Raw genomic sequence first — 21809 nt, forward strand, 5'->3', positions numbered from 1 at the left:
AATATTATAAACAGATGTGCGGTGTACGCGCACAACAAAATAAATGACGGTAGGGGAGAGGGAAGGAGCACTAGTATATGTAGTTGCAGCATGGAATAGAAAGGGTGCAATCATACCAGCACTAATGCATCGGATCCCATCGAACTTTGTAGTTAAGCGTGCTTGGGCGAGAGTAGTACTAGGATGGGTGACCTCCTAGGAAGTCCTCTTGTTGCAGTCATCTTTTTGCAGACAGGGCGTTAAACATTACGCGCGATGGGAGATACGGTCCATTAGTTCCTTCGCCTGCATGAGTCGTGGCATTGCGACATTTTGCTTAATATTTTTTGTATATTCATTTATATTCTATTACAAGATAAGAGTATTATTACGAGTATCTTACTTAGTAGAACAACAAAAATAGAGGTGCGGTTGGTGGTATGTTCATCTGGGTGTTAGTTGAGGCGCTAAGGCATTTCGCTATATATTAGAACTAGAAGCAGAGGTGTGGTGTGCGCGCACAGTAAAATAAATGACGGGAGGGGTGAGGGAAGGAGAAGGGGTATATGTATTTGCAGCACGAAATGGAAGTGGTGCAATTATACCAACACTAATTCACAAGATCCCATTAGAACGTCGCAATTAAGTGTGCTTGGGTGAGTTCTTGGGAAGTCCTCGTGTTGCACCGTTCTCTTTGTAGACGGGGCATTAAACATTGTGCGGGATCGGAGCGACGGTCTGTCAGATCATTAAAAAACGTGAGTCACGGCGCTGGGGTATTTTGCCTAATATTTTTTATGCATTCAATTAAAGCCTATCACGTTATTACAAGTATCTTTCATAGTATCTTACATAGTAGAACAACGAAAATAGAAGTGCAACGGGTGATATATTCATATAGGCATGAGTCGAGGTGCTGGGCATTTCGATTGATATTAGAACTAGAAGCTGAGGTAAGGAGTGCGCGTACAGCGAAACAAATGACAGGAAGGGGGAGGGAAGGTGAAGGGGCACATGCATTTGTAGCACAGAATGGGACGGGTGCGATCAGATCAGCACGAGAATGGGCACATGTATTTGTAGAACAAAATGGGATGGGTGGGATCAGACCAGCACTAATGCACCAAATCCCATAAGAACTATGCTGTTAAGTGTCCTTTGGTGAGAGTAGTACTAAGAATTGTTGACCTCTTGAAAAGTCCTCGTGTTACACCCTTTTTTTTGCACATGAGGCATTAAACGTTACGCGTGACCAGAACCACGGTCCGTCGGTTCATTTGCAAACGTGAGTCGCGACGTCAGAGCATTTTGTTTAATTTCTTTCGTGCATTCATTTCATCTGGGTGTGAGTCGAGCCACCGGGGTATTTTGTTTGATATTAGAATTAGAAGAGAGGTGCGAGGTGCACGCACAGCAAGAAAAATGATGAGAATGGGGAGGGAAAGAGAAGGGGTATATGTATTTGTAGCGCGACATGGAACGGGTGCGATCATACCAGCATTAATTCATTGGATCCCATCAGACCTCCGCAGTTAAGCGTTTTTGGGTGAGAGTAGTACTAAAATGGTTGACCTCTTGGAAGTCCTCGTGTTGCACTCTTATTATTGCACGCGAGGCAATAAACGTTATGTGCCACTGAAACCACGGTCCGTCGGTTAATTTACGAATGTGAGTAGCGGCGTCAAGGCATTTTGCTTAATATTTTTCGTGCATTCATTTATAGTCCACCACTATAAGAGTCTCATTATGAGCATTTTACATAGCAGAACAACGAAAAATGAGGTGCAGTGGGCGGTTCGTTCATCTGGGCGTGAGTCGATCCGTCAGGGCATTTTGCTTGATATTAGATTTAGAAGAAGAGGTGCAGGGTGCGCGTACAGCGAAAAAAATGATGGGAAGGGGGAGGGAAGGAGAAGGGGTATATGTTTTTGAAGTGTGAAATGGAACTGGTGTGATCATACCAGCACTAATCTCTGAATCCCATTAGAACTCCGAAGTTAAGCATTTTTGGGCAAGTGTAGCACTAGGATGGGTGACTTCTTAGGAAGTCTTCGTGTTGTACCCTTCTTTTTATAGACAGGACGTTAAACGTTGCGCTCGGCATCAGGTCATTTTGTTTAATATTTTTTATGCATTCAATTAAAGTCGATCACGTGATAAGAGTATTATTACAAGCATCTTAAATAGTAGAACAACAAAAAACGAGGTGTGGTGGGCGATCCGTTCATATGGCCATGAGTCGAAGCAGAGGTGAGGTGCGAGCACAGCGAAATAAATGATGGGAGGGGAGAGGGAAGGAGAATGGGCATATGTATTTGCGGCGCAAACAAGAAAGGGTGCTATCATACCAGCACTAGCTCACCTGATCAAATCATAACTTCGCAGCTAAGCGTACTTGGACAAGAGTAGTACTAGGATGGGTGACCTCCGGGGAAGTCCTCTTGTTGCACCTTTTTGTTTTTACAGACGGGGAGTTAAATGTTGCACGGGACCAGAGCGCGGTCCGCCAGTTCATTCACAAACGTGAGTCACGGCGTCGAGGCATTTTGCTTAGTATTATTCGTGCATTCAATTTTAGCCCACCACGTGATAAGATTTTTATCACGAGCATCTTACATAGTAGAACAACAAAAAAAGAGGTGCGGCGAGCCCATCATGTGATAAGAGTGTATTTGCAAGCATATTACATAGTAGAACAACAAAAATTGAGGTACGACGCTATTCGTTCATATGGGCATGAGACGAGGCACCGGGGTATTTCATTTGATATTAGAATTAGATGTAGAGGTGAGGTGCGCGCATAGTGAAACAAATGGCGGGAGGGGAGAGGGAAGGAGAAGGGGTATATGTAGTTGCAGTGCAAACTAGAACGGGTGCGATCATACCAGCACTAGTTCACTTGATCCCATCAGAACTCTGCAGTTAAGTGTGCTTAGGTGAGAGTAGTACTAAGATGGGTGATCTCCTAGGAAGTTCTCATGTCGCATCCTTCTTTTTGCAGACGGGGCGTTAAACATTCAACGGGACGAAGCGATGGTCCGTCGGTTCATTTGCAAACATGAGTCACGGCACTGGGGCATTTTTCTTAATATTTTTTTAGCATTTAATTAAACCCCATCATGTGATAAGAGTGCCACTGCGAACATCTTAAATACTAGAACAACGAAAAATGAGAGGCAACGGGCGATCCGTTCATATAGGCATGAGTTGAGGTGCCGGGGCATTTTGCTTGATTTAAAACTAGAAGAAGAGATGAGGTGCACGCACAGCGTAATAAATCACGGGAGGGGAGAGTGAAAGAGAAGGGGTATATGTATTTGCGGCACAAACAAGAACGGGTGTGATTATACCAGCACTAGTTAACCAGATCCCATCAGAACTCTGCAATTAAACATGCTTGGGCGAGAGTAGTACTAGGAATGATGATCTCCTAGGAAGTCCTCGTGTTGCACCCTTCATTTTACAGATGGAGCGTTAAACGTTACATGAGACTGGAGTGACGGTCCGCCGGTTCATTTGCAAATATAAGTCACGGCACCGAGGCATTTTGCTTAACATTTCTTCAACATTCAATTAAAGCCCATCACGTGATAATTGTATCATTGCGAGCATCTTAAAAAGTAGAATAACAAAAAATGAGGCTCGGCGGGTGATCCGTTCGTTTGAGCATGTGTCGAGGCGTCTGGGCATTTCGGTTGATATTATAACTAAAAGGAGAGGTGAGGTGCGCGCACAGCGAAACAAATGATGGTAGGGGAGAGGGAAGGAGAAGGGGCATATGTATTTGCGGTGCAAATAAGAAAGGGTGCAATCATACCAGCAATAATTCACCGGATTCCATCAGAACTCTGCAGTTATGCGTTCTTGGGCGAGAGTAATACTATGATGGGTGACCTCCTTGGAAGTCCTAGTATTGCACCTTTTTTACAAAAAACGAGGTACAGTGGGTAATCCGTTCATATGGGCATGAGTCGAGGTGCCTGGGCATTTCTCTTGATATTAGAACTAAAAGTAGAGGTGAGGTGCGCGCACAGAGAAACATATGATGAGAGGGGAGAGTAAAGGAGAAGGGGTATATGTATTTGCAGCGCAAATCAGAACAGGTGCGATCATACCAGCACTAGTTCATCGGATCCCATCAGAACTCCGCAGTTAACCGTACTTGGGAGAGAGTAGTATTAGGATGGGTGACCTCTTGGGAAGTCCTCGTGTTGCACAAGTCTTTTTGCAAACGGGGCGTTAAACATTACGTGGGACTAGAACGACGGTTCGCTGGTTCATTCGCAAATGTGAGTTACAACTGTGGAGCATTTTGCTTAATATTTTTTGCATATTCAATAAAATCCATCACGTGATAAGAGTGTCATTGCGAGCACCTTACATAATAGAATAACGAAAAACGAGGTGCGGTGGGCGATCCATTCATATGGGCATGAGTCGAGGCACCCAGGCATTTCACTTGATATTAAAAATAGAAGCAGAGGTGAGGTGTGTGCACAACAAAATAAATGATTAGAGAGGAGAGGGAACGAGAAGGGGTATGTGTATTTGCAGCGCAAACTAGAATGGATGCGATCATACCAGCACCAGTTTGCTGGATCCCATAAGAACTTCGCAGTTAAGCCTTTTTGGGGGAGAGTAGTACTAGGATGGGTGACCTCTTGGGAAGTCCTTGTGTTGCACACTTCTTTTTGAAGATGGCGCAAACATTACGTTGGACTGGAGCGACGGTCCACTGGTTCATTTGCAAACGTGAGTCACGGCACTGGGGCATTTTGCTTAATAATTTTCGTGCATTTAACTAGTGCCCATCATGTGATAAGAGTGTTATTACGAGTATCATACATAGTAGAACAACGAAAATAGAGGTGCAGTAGGCGATCTGTTCATATGGGCATGAATCGAGGCGTCGGGGCATTTCACTTGATATTAGAAGTAGAAGCAGAGGTGAGGTGTGCGCGTACAGCAAAACAAATGACGGGAGGGAGGAGGGAATGAGAAGGGGCACATGCATTTGTAGCGCGGAATGGGACGGGTGCGATCAGACCAGCATTAATGCACCGAATCCCATAAGAACTCTATAATTAAGTGTCCTTTGGTGAGAGTAGTGCTAAGATGGTTGACATCTTAAAAAGTCCTCGTGTTACACCTGTTTTTTTGCACACGAGGCAATAAACTGTTACGCGCGACCGGAACCACAGTCAGTCGATTCATTCGTAAACGTTAATCACGGTGTTAGGCCATTTTCCTTAATATTTTTCTTGCATTGATATATAGTCCACCAAGTGATAAGAGTATCCTTGCAAGCATTTTACATAGTAGAAAAATAAAAAATGAGCTGCGGCGCGATCCGTTCATATAGGCATAAGTCGAGTCGCAGGGCATTTCGCTTGATATTATAACTAGAAGAAGAGGTGAGGTGCGCGCACAGTAAAACAAATGACGGGAGAGGGGAGGGAAGGAGTAGGGGTATATGTCTTTGCGGCGTAAACTAGAATGGGAGGGATCATACCAGCACTAGTTCACTAGATCCCATCAAAACTCCACAGTTAAGCGTGCTTGGGTGAGAGTAGTACTAGGATGGTTGACCTCCTAGGAAGTTCTCATGTTGCACCCTTCTTTTTGTAGACGGGGTGCTAAACGTTACACGGGACCAGAGTGACAGTCCACCAGTTAATTCGAAGACGTGAGTCACAGCGCCAGGGCATTTTGCTTAATATTTTTCGTGCATTCAATTAAAGCCTATCATGTGATAAGAGTGTCATTACGTGTATTTTATATAGTAGAAAAAAAAAACGAGGTATGGCGGGCAATCCATTAATATGGGCATGAGTCAAGGCATCGGGGCATTTCACTTGATAGTAGAACTAGAAGCAGAGGTGAGGTGCGCACACAGCGAAATAAATGATGGGAGGGGAAGGGAAAGAGAGGGGGAATATGTATTTGCAGCGTAAACTAGAACGTGTGCGATCATACCAGCACTATTTCCCCGGATCTCATCAGAGCTTTGCAATTAAGCGTGCTTCACCGAGAGTAGTACTAAGATGGGTGATCTCTTGGGAAGTTCTCATGTTACACCATTCTTTTACAGATGGGGCATTAAACGTTACACGGGACTAGAGCGATAGTTTTCCGGTTCATTCACAAGCGCGAGTCACGGCGCCAGGACATTTTGCTTAATATTTTTCATGCATTCAATTAAAACCTATCACGTGATAAGAATGTCATTTCGAGTATCTTACATAGTAGAACAACAAAAAACGAGGTACAATGGGCTGTCCATTCATATGGGCATGAGTCATGGCTCCGGTATTTCGCTTGATATTAGACCTAGAAGCACAGGTGAGGTGTGCGCACAGCGAAACAAATGATGGGAGAGAGAGGGAAGGAGAAGGGGTATATGTCTTTGCAGCGCAAACTAGAACGGGTGCGATCACACCAGCTCTAGTTCATCGGATCCCATCAGAACATTGTAGTTAAGCGTGCTTGGGCAAGAGTAGTACTAAGATGGGTGACCTCCCTGGAAGTCCTCGTGTTGCACCCTTCTTTTTGAACACAGGCCGTTAAACGTTACGCGGGACCGGAGCAACGGTCCGTTGGTTCATTCGCAAACGAGAGTCACGGCGTTGGGGCATTTTGTTTAATATTTTTTGTGCATTCAATTAAAGCCCATAACGTGATAAGAGTATCATTGCGAGTATCATACATAGTAGAACAACGAAAAACAAGGTGTTGTGGGCGATCCGTTCATATATGCATGAGTCAAGGCGCTGGAGCATTTTGCTTGATATTAGAACTAGAAGTAGAGGTGAGTTGCGAGCACAACGAAACAAATGATGGGAGGGGAAAGGGAAGGAAAAGGGGTATATGTATTTGCTGCGCAAATTAAAACAGGTGCGATCATACCAGCACTAGTTCACTAGATCCCATTAGAACTCTGTAGTAAGCATGCTTGGGCGAGAGTAATATTCGGATAGGTGACCTGCTGGGAAGTTCTCGTGTTGCACCCTTCTTTTTGCAGATGGGGCGTTAAATGTTATGCAGAATCGAAGTGACGGATTGCCGGTTCATTCACGGCGTCGGGGCATTTTGCTTAAATTTTTGTGTGTATTCTATTAAAACCCATCACGTAATAAGAATGTTATTACGAATATCTTACATAATAGAACAATGAAAACAGAGGTTGGGCAGACGATTCGTTCATACGAGCATGAGTCGAGGCACCGATGTATTTCGTTTGATATTAAAACTAGAAACAAACGTGCAGTGTGCGTGCACAGCAAAACAAATGACAAGAGGGGGGGAGGGAAGGAGAAGGGTGTATATATTTAAAGCACAAATTAGAATATATTTGATCATACCAGCACTAATTCACTGGATCTCATCAAAAATCTATAGTTAAGCATTCTTGGGTAGGAGCAGTACTAGGATGGATGACCTCTTGGAAAGTTCTCGTGTTGCACCCTTCTTTTCGCAGACAGGGAGTTAAATGTTATGCGGGACCGGAGCGACAGTTCGCCAGTTCGTTTGCGAACGTGAGTCACGGTGTTGAGGCATTTTGCTTAATATTATTTGTGCATTCAATTATAACCCACCACATGATAAGAGTGTTATTACGAGTATCTCACATAGTTAAACAGTGAAAACAGAGGTGCGGCAGGCAATCCGTTCATCTGGGTGTGAGTCAAGGCGCCGGAGCATTTTGCTTGATATTAAAACTAAAAACAGAGGTGAGGTGTGCGTGTACGTAATACAAATGATCGGAGGGGGGAGGGAAGCCGAAGTGGCACATGCATTTGTAGCGGGGAATGGGACGGGTGCGATATGTCCAACACTAATGCACTAAATCCCATAAGAACTCTACAATTAAGTGTCCTTGGAATCCCATTGAATCCTCGTGTTGTACCCATCTTTTTTTGGATAGAGCGTTAAACATTACGTGCAATCGGAGACGCGGTCCACGGTTCATTCGCCAACTTAAGTCTTGGTGCCATGGCATTTTGCTTCATATTTTTCGTGCATTCATTTATAGTCCACCACGTGATAAGAGTGTTGTTACGAGTGCTTAGATATCAGAATAAAAAAAAATGAGGTGCGGCGGACAATCCATTTATCTAAGCACGAGTCGAGCCGCCGGAGCATTTCCCTTGATATTAGAATTAGAAGCAAAGGTGGGGGGTGTGCGCACAGTGAAAAAAATGACGGGAGGGGAGAGGGAAAGAGAAGGAGTATATCTATTTGCAGCGCGAAATAAAACGAGTTTGATCATACCAGCACTAATTCACAAGATCTCATCAGAACTCCGCAGCTAAGCATTTTTGGGTGAGAGTAGTATTAGAATGGGTGACCTCCTGGGAAGTCCTCGTGTTGCACCCTTCTTTTTGCAGACGGGGGATTAAACGTTACGCAGGACCGAAGTGACAATCCGCTAGTTCATTTGCAACTGTGAGTCACGGCGCCGTGGCATTTTGCTTAATATTTTTCATGCATTCTATTAAAGCCCATCACATGATAAGAATGTTATCACAAGTATCTTACATAATAGAACAACCAACATAAAAGTGCGGTGGGCGATCCGCTTATATGGGCATGAGTCGAGGCACCGGGGCATTTTGCTTGATATTAGAACTAGAAGCAGAGTTGAGGTGTGTGCGCACGCGAAATAAATGACGGGAGGGGGGAGGGAAGGAGAAGAGCACATGCACTTGTAGCGCAAATCGAACGGGTACAATAATACCAGCACTAATGCACCGAATCCCATAAGAATTTTGCAGTTAAGTTTCCTTGGGTGAGAGTAGTACTAAGATGGTCGACCTCTTGAAAAGTTCTCGTGTTGCACCTATTTTTGTACAAATAAGGAAATAAACGTTACGCGTGACAAGAACCACAGTCTGTCGGTTCATTCGCAAACGTGAGTCACGACATCAGAGCATTTTGCTTAATATTTTTTGTGCATTCAATTAAAGCCCATCACGTAATAAGAATGTTATTACGAGTATCTTACATAGTAGAACAACGAAAATAGAAGTGCGACGGGCGATCCATTCATATGGGCATGAGTCGAGGCGCTAGGGCATTTCACTTGATATTAGAACTAGAAACAGAGGTGAGGGGTGTGCGTAAAATGAAACAAATGACGGGAGAGGGGAGTGAACAAGAAGGGGCACATGCATTTGTAGCGCGAAATGGGACGGTTACGATCAGACCAGCACTAATGCACCGAATCCTATAAGAACTCTGTGGTTAAGTGTCTTTTAGTGAGAGTAGTACTAGGATTGTTGACCTCTTGGAAAGTCCTCGTGTTACACCTATTTTTTTGCACACGAGGCAATAAAAGTTACCCGTGATTAAAATCACAGTTTGTTAGTTCATTCGCAAATGTGAGTCACGGCATTTGGGCATTTTACTTAATATTTTTTATGCATTCATTTCATCTAGGCATGAGTCGAGCCACTAGGGCATTTTGCTTGATAGTAGAATTAGAAGTAGAGGTACTGGGTGCACGCATAGTGAAAAAGATGATGGGGGGAGGGGGGAGGGGGGAGAAGGAGAAGGGGTATATATATTTGCCGCGCGAAATGGAACGGGTGTGATCATACCACCACTAATTTACTGGATCCAATCAGAACTCCGCAGTTAAGCTTTTTTGGGTGAGAGTAGTACTAAGATGGTTGACCTCTTGAAAAGTCCTCGTGTTGCACCCTTCTTTTTCCACACGAGACAATAAACGCTACGCACGACCGGAACCACAGTTCGTCAGTTCATTTGTAAACGTGAGTAACAGTGTCAGGGCATTTTGCTTAACATTTTTCGTGCATTAATTTATTGTCCACCACGTTATAAGATTTTTATTACGAGCATCTTACTTAATAGAACAACGAAAAATGAGGTACGGTGGGCAGACCCCATCTGGGCATGAGTCGAGCCACTGGGGCATTTCGCTTGATATTAGAATTAAAAGAAGAGGTGCAAGGTGTGCGCACAGCGAAAAAAATGATAGCAAGGGGGAGGGAAGGAGAAGGGGTATATGTATTTGCAGCGCAAAATGGAACAGGTGCGATCATACCAGCACTAATTCACTAAATCCCATCAGAACTCCACAGTTAAGCATTTTTGGGCGAGAGTAGCACTCGGATGGGTGACTTCTTGGGAAGTCCTCGTGTTGCACCATTCTTTTTACATACAGGGTGTTAAACGTTGCGCTCGACATCGGGATATTTTGCTTAATATTTTTTGTGCATTTAATTAAAATCCATCATGTGATAAGAATATTATTACGAGTATCTTACTTAGTAGAACAACAAAAACAGAGGTGCGGCGGACGATCCATTCATATGGGCATGATTTGACGCGCCGGGGCATTTCGTTTTATATTAGAACGACAAGCAGAGGTGAAGTATCCGCGCACAGCGAAATAATTGATAGGAGGGAGAAGGAAGGAGAAGGGATATATGTATTTGTGGCGCGAACTGAAATGGGTGCGATAATACCAGCACTAATTCACCGAATCCCATCAGAACTTCGGAGTTAAGCGTGCTTGGGCGAGAGTAGTACTAAGTTGGGTGACTTGCTGTAAAATTCTCGTGTTGCACCCGTCGTTTTACAAATGGGACGTTAAATGTTACGCGGGACTGGAGCGACGGTCCGCTGGTTCATTCCCAAACGTGAGTCACGGTACTAGGGCATTTTGCTTAATATTTTTTGTGCTTTCAATTAAAGTCCATCACATGATAAGAGTGTTATTACGAGAATCTTACATTGTAGAACAACAAAAATAGAGGTGCGGTAGGCGATCTGTTCATATGGGCATGAGTCGAGACGCCGGAGCATTTCACTTTATATTAGAACTAGAAGCAGAGGTGAGGTGTGCGCGCACAGTGAAACAAATGACAGGAGGGGGGAGGGAAGGAGAAGAGGTATTTGTATTTCTGGCGCAAACTAGAACAAGTGCGATAATACCAGCACTAATTCACTGGATCCCATCAAAATTCTGCAGTTAAGTGTTCTTGGGCGAGAGTAGTTCTAAGATGGGTGATTTCCTTGGAAGTTCTCATGTTGCACCCATCTTTTTACAGACGGGGTGTTAAACGTTACGCGGGATTGGATCGACAGTCTATTGATTCGTTCGCAAACGTGAGTCATGGCGCTAGGGCATTTTGCTTAATATTTTTTGTGCATTCATTTAAAGCCCATCACGTGATAAAAGTGTTATAACGAGTATCTTACATATTAAAAAAATGAAAACAAAGGTGCGGCAGGTGATCCATTAATATGGACATGAGTCGAGGCACTGGGGCATTTTGCTTGTTATTGGAACTAGAAGCAGAGGTGAGGTGTGCACGTACAATGAAACAAACATGCAACTGGAACTATGTTGGTTTATTCATAAATGTGAGTCAAGGTGCTGGAGAATTTTACTTGATATTAGAATAAGAACCAGATGTGCAGTGTGCACGCACAAGGAAACAAATGACGAGAGGGGGTAGGGAAATGAGAAGGAGTGTATGTATTTACAGCGCGGAATGAAACGGTTGCGAGCATAGTAGTACTAATGCACCGGATCCCATCAGAACTCCTCATTTAATTGTACTTGGGCTAGAGTAGTACTAGGATGGGTGACCTTCTGGGAAGTTCTCGTGTTGCACCCATTTTTTTGCAGATGGGGCGTTTGATGTTACGCGCGACTGGAATTATGGTCCCCTGGCTTATTCACAATTGTAAGTCAAGGTGCCGGGGCATTTTACGTGATATTAGAATGAGAAGCAGAGGTGCAGTGTGCTCGCACAAGGAAACAAATGACGAGAAGAGGGAGGGAAGGAGAAGGAGTGTATGTATTTGCAGAGCGGAATGAAACGGGTGCGATCATACCAGCACTATTGTACCGGATACGATTAAAACTCCGCAGTTAAGTGTGCTTGGGCGAGAGTAGTACTAGGATTGGTGACCTCCTAGGAATTGTTCATGTTGCACCTATTTTTTTGCATATGGGTCGTTCGACGTTACATACGACTGGAACTATGCTTTGCTGGTTTATTCGCAAATGTGAGTCAAGGCGCCGGGGCATTTTACTTGATATTATAACGAGAAACATAGGTACAGTGTGCACGCACAAGGAAACAAATGATGGGAGGGGGGAGAGAAGGAGAAGGAGTGTATGTATTTGCAGCGCAGAAAGAAACGGTTGCGATCATACCAGCACTAATGCACCGGATCCCATCAGAACTCCACAGTTAAGTGTACTTGAGCTGGAGTAGTACAAGGATGGGTGACCTCCTGGGAGGTCCTCTTGTTGTACCCATCTTTTTGCAGAAGGGGCGACATTATGCGTGACTAGAAATATGGTCCGCTGGTTTATTCACAAATATGAGTAAAGCTTTCGAGGCATTTTACTTGATATTAAAATGAGAAGGAGAGGTGCAGTGTGCACGCACAAGGAAACAAATGATGGGAGAGGGGAAGGGAGAAGGATTGTATATATTTACAGTGCAAAATGAAACTTTTGCGATCATACCAGTACTAATGCACCAAATCCCATCAGAACTCCGCAGTTAAGTGTGCTTGGGGGAGAGTAGTACTAAGATCGGTGACTCCTGGGAAGTCCTCTTGTTCCACCCATTTTTTTACAGATGGGGCGTTAAACGTTACGCGCGACTTGAACTATTGTCCACCGGTTTATTCACAAATGTGAGTGAAGGCGTCGGGGTATTTTACTTGATATTAGAACGAGACGCAAAGGTGCGTGTGCACGCACAAAGAAACAAATGACGGGAGGGGGAGGGAAGGAAAAAGAGTGTATGTATTTGCAGCGCATAATGAAACCAGTGCAATCATATTAGCACTAATGCATCAAACCCACCAAAACTCCGCTGTTAAGTGTGTTTGGGAGAGAGTAGTACTAGGATGGGTGACCTCCTGGGAAGTCCTCTTGTTGTACCTACTTTTTTTCTGATGGGGCATTCGACGTTACGCGCGATTGGAACTATAGTCCACTTGTTTATTCGCAAATGTAAGTAAAGGCAGCGAAGAATTTTACTTGATATTAGAATGAGAAACAGAGGTGCAGTGTGCACGTACAAGGAAATAAATGATGGGAGGGGGGAAAGAAAGAGAAGGAGTGTATGTATTTGCAGCGAAGAATGAAACGGTTGTGATCATACCAACACTAATGCATCGGATCCCATCAGAACTCCATAGTTAAGTGTACTTGAGCCGGAGTAGTACAAGGATGGGTGACCTCCTGGTAGGTCCTCTTATTGCACCCATCTTTTTGCAAAAGGGGCAACGTTATGCGCGACTGAAAATATGGTCCGCTGGTTTATTCACAAATATGAGTAAAACTACTGGAGTATTTTACTTGATATTAGAACGAGAAGGAGAGGTACAGTGTGGACGCACAAGGAAACAAATAACGGGAGAGGGGAGGGGAGAAGGACTGTATGTATTTGTAGCGTAAAATGAAACTGTTGCAGTCATACCAGTACTAATGCATCAAATCCCATCAGAACTTCGCAGTTAAGTGTGTTTGGGCGAGAGTAGTACTAGGATGGGTGACTATTGGGAAGTCCTCTTGTTCCACCCATTTTTTTGCAGATGGGACGTTCGACGTTATGCGCGACTTGAACTATTGTCCGCTGGTTTATTCACAAATGTGAGTCAAGGCGCCGAGGCATTTTACTTGATATTAGAATGAGAAGCAGAGTTGCGTGTGCACGCATAGAGAAACAAATGACGGGAGGGGGAGGGAAGGAGAAGGAGTGTATGTATTTGTAGCGCATAATAAAACCAGTGCAATCATACTAGCACTAATGCACCGGATCCCATCAGGACTCCGTAGTTAATTGTGCTTGGGTGAGACTAGTATTAGAATGGGTGACCTCCTCGAAAGTTTTCGTGTTGCACACATTTTTTTGCAGATAGGGCATTCGACGTTACGCGTGACTAGAACTATGATCTGCTTGTCTTCGCAAATGTGAGTCAAGGCACCGGGGTATTTTATTTGATATTAGAACTAGAAGCAGAGGTGGAGTGTGCGCGCACAACGAAACAAATGATGGGAGGGGAGAGGGAAAGAGAAGGGGTATATATATATGCAGTGTAGAATGGGACAGGTTAGATCATACCAGCATTAATGCACCGGATCCCATCAGAATTATGCAGTTAAGCGTTTTTGGGTGAAAGTAGTACTAGGGTGGGTGACCTCCTTGGAAATCCTCGTGTTGCACCCTTATTTTTGTGGATGGGGCGTTAAATGTTACGCGCAACCAGAGCCATGGTCCTCTGGTTCATTCGCAAATGTGAGTCGCAACACTGGGCCATTTTTTATAGTATTTTTCATGCATTTATTTATAGCCCACCACATGATAAGAGTGTCATTACGAGCATCTTACATAGTAAAAAAATAAATAAATGTGTGTCGGGTGGTTTGTTCAACTGGGCGTGAGTCGAGGTATAGGGATATTTTGCTTGATATTAGAACTAGAAGGAGAGGTACGGTGTACGTGCACAGCGAAACAAATAATGGGAGGGGGGAGGGAAGGAAAAGGGGTATATATGTATTTACAGCGCAGAATGGGACATGTGGGATCATACCTGCACAAATGCACCGTATCCCATCAGAACTCCGCAGTTAAGTGTACTTTGGCGAGAATAGTACTAGGTTGGTTGACCTCCTGGGAAGTCCTCATGTTGCACCCTTCTTTTTGCAGACGGGGTGTTAAATATTAGTGGTACCAGAGCCACAGTCTGCCACTTAACAAACGTGAGTCGTAGCATCAGAGTGTCATTATGAGTATCTTACATAGTAGAACAACAAAAACAGAGGTACTACGGGTGGTCCGTTCATCTGGGCGTGAGTCGAGGCACCGAGGCATTTCATTTAATATTAGAAGTATAATCAGAGGTGCGGTGTGCGAACACAGCGAAACAAATGACGGGAGGGGGCAGGGAAGGACAAGGGCTATATGTATCTCCAGCGCAGAATTAGATGGGTGTGATCACACAAGCACTAATGCACTGTATCCCACCAGAACTCTGTTGTTATTCGTACTTGTGCGAGAGTAGTACTAGGATGGGCGACATCCTGGGAAGTCTTCGTGTTGCACCTATCTTTTTGCATACGGGGTATTAAATGTTATGCGCAACTAGAGACATGGTTTGCTGGTTCAGTTGCTGACATGAGTCATGGAGTAAGGAAATTTTTCTTAATATTTTTCATGCATTCATTTATAGTCCATCATGAGATAAGAGTCATTACGATTATCTTACATAGTAGAATAATGAAAACAGAGGTGCAGCGGGTGGTCCGTTCATCTAGGCATGAGTCGAGATGCTGGGGCATTTTGCTTTATATTAGAACTAGAAGCAGAGGTACGGTGTGCGCGCACAACGAAATAAATGAAGAGAGGGCAGGAAAGGAGAAGGGGTATATGTATTTGCAGCACGGAATGGAAGAGGTGCAATCATACCAGCACTAACACACCGGATTCTATCAGAACTCTGCAGTTATGCGTGCTTGAGCGAGTGTAGTACTAGAATTGGTGACCTCCTGGGAGGTTCTTGTGTTGCACCCATCTTTTTGCAGAAGGGATGTTAAACATTACGTGCAACCGGATCCATTGTCCACCAGTTAATTCTCTGGTGCGAGTCGTGGCACTGGGGCATTTTGCTTAATATTTTTTGTGCATTCATTTATAATCCATCATGTGATAAATGTGTCATTATAAGTATATTACATACTAGAACAACGAAAACAGAGGTGCTGCAGGCAGTTCGTTTATTTGAGCATGAGTTGAGACTTTGGGGCATTTCGTTTGATATTAGAACTAAAAACAGAAGTGCGGTGTGTGTGCACAGCAAAACAAATGATGGGAGGGGGGAGGGAAGGAGAAGGAGTATATGTATTTGCAGTGCGAAATAGGATGTGTGCGATCATACCAGCACTAATGCATCGGATCCCACCAGAACTCCACAGCTAAGCGTGCTTCGGGGAGAGTATTATTAGGATTGATTCCCTCCTGGGTAGTCCTCCTGTTGTACCCGTCTTTTTGTGAATGGAGTGTTAAACATTACACACGACCGGAGACACAGTCTACTGGTTCAACCGTCTTAGTACTACTCTCATCCAAAGACATTTAACTGCAGAGTTCTTATGGGATTCGGTGCATTAGTGCTGGTCTGATTGCACTTGTCCCATTCCGCACTACAAATGCATGTGCCCTTCTCCTTCCCTCCCCCCTTCCATCATTTGTTTCACTATACACTCACACATCACCTTTACTTCTACTTTTAATATTAAGCAAAATGCCCCGGCGCCTCAACTCAAGCCCATATTAACGAATTGCCCGCTGTAACTCTATTTTTGTTTTTCTACTATCTAAGATACTCATAATGACACTCTTATAACGTGGTGGACTATAATTTAATGCACAAAAAATATTAAGCAAAATACCCCAGTGTCGTGACTCACATTCGCAAATGAACTGGCAGACCGTCGCTCTAGTCCCACGTAACATTTAATACCCCGTTTGCAAACAGAAGGGTGCAACACGAAGACTTCCCAAGAGATCACCAATTCTAGTACTACTCTCGCCCAAGCACGCTTAACTATGGAGTTCCGATGGGATCTAGTAAATTAGTGCTGGTATTATCCCACCAGTTCTATTTCGCGCTGCAAATACATATACCCCTTCTGCTTCCCACCCACATCCCGTCATTTGTTTTCTTGTGCGCGCACACTGCACCTCTGCTTCTAATTTTAATATTAAATAAAATAGAATGGGTGCCATCATACCAGCACTAATGCACTAGATCCTATAAGAACTCTGCAATTAATCATGCTTGGGCGAGAGTATTACTAGGATGGGTGATCCTAGGAATTCCTCGTGTTGCACTCACCATTTTGTGGATGGGACGTTAGATGTTACGCGTGAGCACAGACGCAGTCCGTTAATTCATTCGCAAACATGAGTCACAACAAAACAAATGATGGGAGGGGCGAGGGAAGGAGAAGGGTACGTGCATTTGCAGCGCGATATGGGAGAGGTGCGATCATACCAGTACTAATGCACCATATCCCATGAGAACTCCGTAGTTAAGCGTGTTTGGGTGAGGGTAGTACTAGGATGGGTGACCACCTTAGAAGTCCTCATGTTGCTCCCGTCTTTTAGTGGACAGGGGGTTACTTGTTACGCATGACAAAACCACCGTCTGTCAGTTCATTTACCGATAGAGTTGCGACGCTGGGGCATTTTGCAGCACGGAATGGTACGAGTGCGATCATACTGACACTAATGCACTGGATCCCATCATAACTACACAGTTAAGCGTGCTTGGGTGATAGTAGTACTAGGATGGGTGACATCCTGGGAAGTTCTCGTGTTGCACCTATCTTTTTGGGGATGGGGTGTTAAACGTTACGAGCGACTGGAGACACAGCCCATCGGTTCATTCACTGGTGTGAGTCATAGCACCAGGTCATTTTGCATAATATTTTTTATGCATTCATGTATAGTACATCACGTGATAAAAGTGTCATTATGAGTATCTTACATAGTGTAATAAAGAAAATAGAAGTATGGCGGGCAGTCTGTTCATCTTGGTGTGAGTCGAGGCACCGGAGCATTTCGCTTGATGTAGAACTAGAAACAGAGGTGCAGTGTGCGCGCACAACAAAACAAATGATGGGAAGGGGGAGTGAAGGAGAAGGGGTATATGTATATTCAACACAAAATAGGACAAGCATGACCATACTAGCACTAATGCACAGGATCCCATCAAAACTCCGCAGTTAAGCATGCTTGAGCAAGAGTAGTACAAGGATGGGTGACCTACTGAGAGGTCCTCGTGTTGCACCCTTCTTTTTGCAGATAGAGCATTAAACATTACGTGCAATCAGAGCCACGGTCCACCAGTTTATTCGCAAAAGTGAGTCGCGGTGTCGGGGCATTTTGGTTTATCTTTTTCGTGCATTTATTTATAGTTGACCATGTGATAAGTGTGCCATAATGAGAATCTTACATAGTAGAACAACGAAAAAAGAGGTACGAAATACGATCTGTTCATTTGGGCATGAGCTGAGGCACTAGGGCATTTCGCTTAATATTAGAACTAGAAGCAGAGATGCGGTTTGCGCGAACATCGAAACAAATGACATAAGGGGGGAGGGAATAAGTAGGGGTACATGCATTTGAGCATGAAATGCGAAGGGTGCAATTATACCAACACAAATGCACCAGATCCAATCAGAACTCCACAATTAAGCATGCTTGGGCAGGAGTAGTGCATAGATGCGTGACCCCCTGTAAAGTGCTCGTGTTACATCCGTATTTTTACGGACGGAGCATTAAACATTATACGCAACAAGAGCCATAGTCTGTCAGTTCATTCACCAGTGTGAGTCGCTGTGCCAAGACGTTTATCCTGATACTTTTCATGCATTCATTTATAGTCCACGTGATAAGAGTATCATTACGAGCATCTTACATAGTATAAAAATGAAAAAATAGATACAACGGGCCGTCTGTTCATCTGGGCGTGAGTCGAGGCGTTGGGACATTTTGCTTGATATCAAAACTAGAAGCAGAGGTGCAGTGTGCGCACACAGTGAAACAAATGATGAGAGGGGGGTAGGGAAGGAGAAGGGATATATGTATTTACTACGAAAAATAGTATGGGTGTGATCATACCCGCACTAATATCTGTATCCCATCAGAACACCACAGTTAAGTGTGCTTGGGCAAGAGAGGTACTAAGATGGGTTTCCTCCTGGGAAGTCTTCATTTTTCACCTATCTTTTTGCAGATGGGGCATTAAACGTTATGCGTGAACAGAGCCATGTTTTGTCGGTTCATTCGTCGATGTGAGTCGCGACATCAGGGCATTTTGCTTAACATTTTTCATGCATTCATTTATAGTCCATCACGGGATAAGAGTGTTATTACAAGTATCTTACATAGTAGAACAACAAAAAAAGAGGTGTGGCGGGTGGTCTGTTCATCTCAGCGTTAGTCGAGGCATCGGGGTATTCGTTTGTTATTAGAACTAGAAGCAGAAATGTGGTGTGCGTGCACAGTGAATAAAATGACGGGATGGGGAAGGGAAAGGAGAAAAGGTATATCAGCACTAATGTAATGGATCCCATCAAAACTCTACAGCTAAGCGTGCTTGGCGAGAGTAGTACTAAGATTTGCGACCACTTGGAAAGTCCTCGTGTTGCACCCATCTTTTTACGGATAGGGCGTTAAACATTATGCGCAACTAGAGGCACTATCTGTCGATTCATTCGCCAGTGTGAGTCATGGTGGGTGGTCCATTTATCTGGGCATGAGTCGAGGCACTAGAACATTTTGCTTAATATTAGAACAAGAAGTAAAGGTGTTGTGTACATGTACAATCAAATAAATGATGGGAGAGGGGAGGGAAGGAGAAGGGATATATGTATTTGCAGTGTAGAATGGTATGGGTGCGATCATACCAGCACTAATCACCGTATCCCATTAAAACTCTGTAGTTAGTGTGCTTGGACGAGAGTAGTACTAGGATGGGTGTCTTCCTAGGAAGTCCTCGTGTTGCACCTGTCTTTGTGGATGGGGCGTCAAACATTAGGTGTGACCGGAGCCAAATTTTTCTAATTCATTCGCCAGCGTGACTCACGGCACTGAGTCACTTTATATTTTTCGTGCATTTATTTATAGTCCACCATGTGATAAGAGTGTTATTATGAGTATTTTAAATAGTAGAACAATGAAAATAAAGGTGCAGCGGGCGGTCTATTTTACTTAGCATGAGTCGAGGTGCTGGAGCATTTCGCTTGATATTAGAACTTGAAGCAGAGGTGCAGTGTGCGTGCACAATGAAACAAATGATGGAGGGGGCAGAAAAGGAGAAGGGTTATATGTATTTGTAGCACATAATGGGATGGCTTTGATCATACAAACACTAATGCACCAGATCCCATCACAACACGCTTTCGGTTCATTCACCAGCGTGAGTTGCGGCGCTGGGCATTTTACGTAATATTTTGCATGCATTCATTTATAGTCCATCACGAGATAAGAGTGTCATTACTAGTACTTTATATAGTAGAACATTAAAAACAGTGGTGCAGCGGGCAGTTCGTTCATCTGGGTTCATCAAGATGCCGGGGCATTTTGCTCTATATTAGAACTAGAAGAATTGGTGAGGTGTGCATACACAGTGAAACAAATGATGGGAAGGGGAAGGGAAGGAGAAGGGGCACATGCATTTGCAGCACAAAATGGAATTATTGTGATCATACCAACACTAATGCACAAGATCCCATCAGAACTTTGTAGTTAAGTGTGCTTGGGCGAGAGTAGTACTAGGATGGGTGACCTCCTCAGAAGTCCTCATGTTATACCTGTCTTTTTGAGGATGGGGTGTTAAACATTACGCATAATAGGAGCCATGGTCCGCCAGTTCATTCCCCAGCGTGAGTTGCAGCGCCAGGGCATTTTGCTTTATCTTTTTCATTCATTCATTTATAGTCCACCACGTGATAAGAGTGTCGTTATGAGTGTCTTACATAGTGGAACAACAAAAATAGAGCTGCGGCAGGAGGTCCGATCATCTAGGCGTGGGTTGATGCACCAGGAAATTTCATTCTATATTAAAACTAGAAGTAGAGGTGTGATGTGCACGCACAGCAAGACAAATGACAGGAGGGGAGAGAGAAGGAGAAGGGTTAGATGTATTTACAGCGCGATATGGGACGGGTGCGATCATACCAGTACTAATGCATTGGATCCTATCAGAAGTCTGCAGTTAATTGTGCTAGGTAGAGAGTAGTACTAGGATGGGTGATCTTGGGAATTCTTCATGTTACACTGGTCTGTTTGCGAACGGGGCATTAAACGTTATGCGCAACTGGAGATACGATCTGCTAATTCATTTGCCAACGTGAGTCGCAGTGCTGAGGAATTTTTCTTAATATATTTCGTGCATTTATTTATAGTCCATCATTAGCTAAGAGTGTGATTACCAGTATCTTATATAGTAGAACAATGAAGAAAGAGGTGCGGCAGACAATCTGTTCATCATGGCATGAGTTGAGGCATCGTGGCATTTTACTTAATATTAGAATAAAAAGTAGAGGTGTGGTGTGCACGCATATTGAAACAAATGATGGGAGGGTGGAGGGAATGAGTAGGGGTACATGCATTTGGCGCGAAATGGGGAGGGCGGTCATACCAACACTAATGCACTAAATCCCATAAGAACTCCACAATTAAGCGTGCTTGGGCGAGATTTGTACTTAGATGGGTGACCTCCTGACAAGTCCTCATGTGGCACCCGTCTTTTTACGGATAGGGCGTTAAACGTTATGCTCGACTGGAGCCATGATCCACTAGTTCATTCGCAAACGTGAGTTGTGACACTAGGGTATTTTGCTTTATCTTTTTTGTGCATTCATTTATAAAAGTGTCATTACAAGCATCTTACATAGTAGAACAATGAAAAAAGAAGTGTGACGGGTGATCTGTTCATTTAGGCGAGATTTGTACTTAGATGGGTGACCTCCTAGCAAGTCCTCATATTGCACCTGTCTTTTTACAGATAGGGTGTTAAACGTTATGCTCGACCAGAGCCACGATCCACCAATTCATTCGCAAATGTGAGTCGTGACACTGGGGCATTTTGCTTTATCTTTTTCGTGCATTTATTTATAAGAGTGTCATTACAAGCATCTTACATAGTAGAACTATGAAATAAAAGGTGTGACGGGCAATCCATTCATCTGGGCATGAGTTGAGGCATCGGGGCATTTCACTTAATATTAGAACTAGAAGAAGAAGTGAGGTGTGCACGCACAG

General features: G+C 43.9%; 17 pseudogenes; 16 read left to right on the forward strand and 1 right to left on the reverse strand.

Annotated features, from left to right (window-relative positions):
• The first annotated feature begins 102 nt into the window (after window positions 1-102).
• LOC148266938 (5S ribosomal RNA) lies at window positions 103-220 on the forward strand (annotated as a pseudogene).
• Window positions 221-1460: 1240 nt separating this feature from the next.
• LOC148266939 (5S ribosomal RNA) lies at window positions 1461-1578 on the forward strand (annotated as a pseudogene).
• A 1272-nt stretch (window positions 1579-2850) lies between these two features.
• LOC148266940 (5S ribosomal RNA) lies at window positions 2851-2969 on the forward strand (annotated as a pseudogene).
• Window positions 2970-3315: 346 nt separating this feature from the next.
• On the forward strand, window positions 3316-3434 carry LOC148266941 (5S ribosomal RNA; annotated as a pseudogene).
• Window positions 3435-3782: 348 nt separating this feature from the next.
• LOC148266942 (5S ribosomal RNA) lies at window positions 3783-3901 on the forward strand (annotated as a pseudogene).
• Window positions 3902-4080: 179 nt separating this feature from the next.
• LOC148266943 (5S ribosomal RNA) lies at window positions 4081-4199 on the forward strand (annotated as a pseudogene).
• Window positions 4200-5477: 1278 nt separating this feature from the next.
• Window positions 5478-5596, forward strand: LOC148266944 (5S ribosomal RNA; annotated as a pseudogene).
• Window positions 5597-6404: 808 nt separating this feature from the next.
• LOC148266945 (5S ribosomal RNA) lies at window positions 6405-6523 on the forward strand (annotated as a pseudogene).
• A 348-nt stretch (window positions 6524-6871) lies between these two features.
• Window positions 6872-6989, forward strand: LOC148266946 (5S ribosomal RNA; annotated as a pseudogene).
• A 3042-nt stretch (window positions 6990-10031) lies between these two features.
• Window positions 10032-10150, forward strand: LOC148266947 (5S ribosomal RNA; annotated as a pseudogene).
• A 305-nt stretch (window positions 10151-10455) lies between these two features.
• Window positions 10456-10574, forward strand: LOC148266948 (5S ribosomal RNA; annotated as a pseudogene).
• A 934-nt stretch (window positions 10575-11508) lies between these two features.
• LOC148266949 (5S ribosomal RNA) lies at window positions 11509-11627 on the forward strand (annotated as a pseudogene).
• Window positions 11628-12158: 531 nt separating this feature from the next.
• Window positions 12159-12277, forward strand: LOC148266950 (5S ribosomal RNA; annotated as a pseudogene).
• Window positions 12278-13762: 1485 nt separating this feature from the next.
• On the forward strand, window positions 13763-13881 carry LOC148266951 (5S ribosomal RNA; annotated as a pseudogene).
• A 1548-nt stretch (window positions 13882-15429) lies between these two features.
• LOC148266952 (5S ribosomal RNA) lies at window positions 15430-15548 on the forward strand (annotated as a pseudogene).
• Window positions 15549-16513: 965 nt separating this feature from the next.
• On the reverse strand, window positions 16514-16632 carry LOC148266953 (5S ribosomal RNA; annotated as a pseudogene).
• A 385-nt stretch (window positions 16633-17017) lies between these two features.
• Window positions 17018-17136, forward strand: LOC148266954 (5S ribosomal RNA; annotated as a pseudogene).
• Window positions 17137-21809: the final 4673 nt, after the last annotated feature.

Source organism: Carica papaya, chromosome 3, assembly GCF_054855325.1.
Source record: "Carica papaya isolate Zhongbai chromosome 3, ASM5485532v1, whole genome shotgun sequence".
Taxonomy (NCBI): domain Eukaryota; kingdom Viridiplantae; phylum Streptophyta; class Magnoliopsida; order Brassicales; family Caricaceae; genus Carica; species Carica papaya.